Raw genomic sequence first — 2,840 nt, forward strand, 5'->3', positions numbered from 1 at the left:
TGTGGTACTTTGCTGTTGCTGTTATTATTATTATTATTAGACAGGGTCTCACTATGTTGACCAGGCTGGTCAAAAAAATGGCATTTATCCTATTAATTATATGTTTTTGCTGTTGTTTGTTTTGTTTTGTTTTGTTTTGTTTTGTTTGAGACTGTCTTACTCTGTCGCCCAAGATGGAGTGCAGTGGCACAATCTCAGCTCACTGCAACCTCTGCCTCCCGGGTTAAAGCAAATCTCCTGCCTCAGCCTTCCAAGTAGCTGGGATTACAGGCGCATGCCACCACACCCAGCTAATTTTTGTATTTTTAGTAGAGACGAGGTTTCACTAATGTTGGCCAAGCTGGTCTTGAACTTCTGACCTCAGGTGATCTGCCCACCTAGGCCTCCCAAAGTGCTGGGATTACCGGCCTAAATTATATATTCTGAAAATAAATTTTAATCTAAAATCAAAAGATGGATTATTTAAAAACAGACAGGACCTGGCTATATGCACACTTCCTTCCCTACTAATTCTCATTTCGCAAAGGTGAGTATACCATTACAGAAAAGGACATAAGGACCAAGTGAGGGTCTAAATCCCTTTGAATCTGGTATATCTGCTTCCCTAAGCACCTCCTGAATGAATGGAAGGAAGAAAAGAGAACTCACGGATATTGAGTATCCACTGTGTGTTTCAGATATGCTAGGTGCTAATACATACTATCTTATTCAACCCTCACAATATCCCTACAAGGTATGAACTATTCTCCCCACTACTAGTCAGGACATCAATGTTGAGAAAGGTTAAGTAGGTTGCCCAAGGTCATACAGCCAGGAAGTGGCTGTGCCAAGACACAAACCCCCTGTTCTCTTTTATTTTTTGAGACGGAGTTTTGCTCTTGTTACCCAGGCTGGAGTGCAGTGGCACGATCTCGGCTCACCACAACCTCTGCCTCCCAGGTTTAAGCAATTCTCCTGCCTCAGCCTCCCTAGTAGCTGGGATTACAGGCATGTGCCACCACGTCTGGCTAATTTTGTATTTTTAGTAGAGACGGGGTTTCTCTATGTTGGTCAGGCTGGTCTTGAACTCCCCACCTCAGGTGATCCACTCGCCTCGGCCTCCCAAAGTGCTGGGATTACAGGCATGAGCCACCGCACCTGGCAAAACCCCTGGTTCTTAATGACACCAACCTGCTTGAACAAGTACTTTTGAACCGATTCCCTAGATATAATTTTCTTCCACCCTTTGCTTGAAATCACTATATGATGAATGAATCACTGAAGAGACTTTACAAATCTCATCTAATCCCTCCATTTTTGTGTTTTTTCTTTTTTCATTTTTTTGTCTTTATTGCTTAATTGCTTTCCTTTGAGTTTGATAATCCCTCCATTTTTATAATAAGGAAATAGGCCCAAAGACGACAAGTGACTTGACCAAGGTCACAAATAAATTAGTGGCAGAATCAAGTATCCAATCAAAGTTTCCTGATTTCCATTACACCACACAAATTGGAGAGCAATAGCAATACATGAAAATAGAGCACAGATGCTGGAATCAGACTGTCTCAATTCAAATCCTAATTCTGCCACTGACTGGCTATGTGATCTTAGGCAAGTCATTTAACCTGTTTGTTCTGTTTCTTCATCTGAAAATTGAGATAATAATATTTATTTCACATGGTTGCTCTAAGGACTGAGTGAAATAATATATGCATAAAGTACATAAAAATTATGCCTGGCACATTAGTAAGTACAAGATGTGTTAATGCTGCTGCTATAACTACCATTAAATAATGCTAGGCAAAACACCAAAGAGTATATACACACAATACTGCTTTATAAAACTGCAGACAAATGTACTCATTGAGAGATAATGAAAGAGAAAAAAAGGAAGAGGAGAAAGCCTCTTTATTCCTGTAAATTTGCCTAATTTAATTATTAGTAGTAACACTTACTGAGTATGCTAGGCTGTGCTAGACTCAGTGCTTAATATGATACAGACATTACTAAATTTCATTAAATCTAAGATAGTGTCTGTTGCAAAATGCACCATGTCATTTACTCTCCCCAATAACTCTATGAAATAGAGAGTTCCCCTATTATACATATGAGAAACTGTGACAGAGAGTTCAAATAATTTATCTAAAGTCACACAGGTAGTAAATGGCCAAACCAGGTTTCAATCCCAGGTCCGTCCAACTCCAAAGCCCCTTGCACTAACCACCTAATCACAAACCTTGGTGCTTCTCAAGCTTTAACGGGCACAGAATCAAATTAAAGAACCACCTGGCAGCCAGGCATGGTGGCTCATGCCTGTAATCCTAGCACTTTGGGAGGCCAAGGTGGGCGGATCACTTGAGCTCAGGAGCTTGAGACCAGCCTGGGTAACATGGCAAAGCCCCATCTCTACAAAAAAAAAAAAAAAAAAAATACAAGAATTGGTCGGGCGTGGTAGCTCACGCCTGTAATCCCAGCACTTTGGGAGGCCAAGGCAGGCGGATCATGAGGTGAGGAGTTCGAGACCAGCCTGGCCAACAAGGTGAAACCCTATCTCTACTAAAAATACAAAAAAAATTAGCCAGGCGTGGTAGCATGTGCCTGTAATCCCAGCTACTCAGGAGGCTGGGGCAGGATAATTGCTTGAACCTGGGAGGCAGAGGTTGCAGTGAGCCAAGATCTAGCCACGGCACTTCAGCCTCAGCCTGGATGACAGAGAAAGACTCTGTCTCAGACAAAAAAAAAAAAAAAAGTACAAGAATTAGTCGGGCATGGTATCACGAGCCATAGTCCCAGCTACGTGGGAGACTGAGGTGGGAGGATCACCTGAGCCCGGGAAGACTGAGGCTGCAGTGAGCAGTCAT

This window comes from Trachypithecus francoisi, unplaced genomic scaffold (assembly GCF_009764315.1).
Source record: "Trachypithecus francoisi isolate TF-2019V2 unplaced genomic scaffold, Tfra_2.0 Lachesis_group12, whole genome shotgun sequence".
NCBI classification, from domain to species: domain Eukaryota; kingdom Metazoa; phylum Chordata; class Mammalia; order Primates; family Cercopithecidae; genus Trachypithecus; species Trachypithecus francoisi.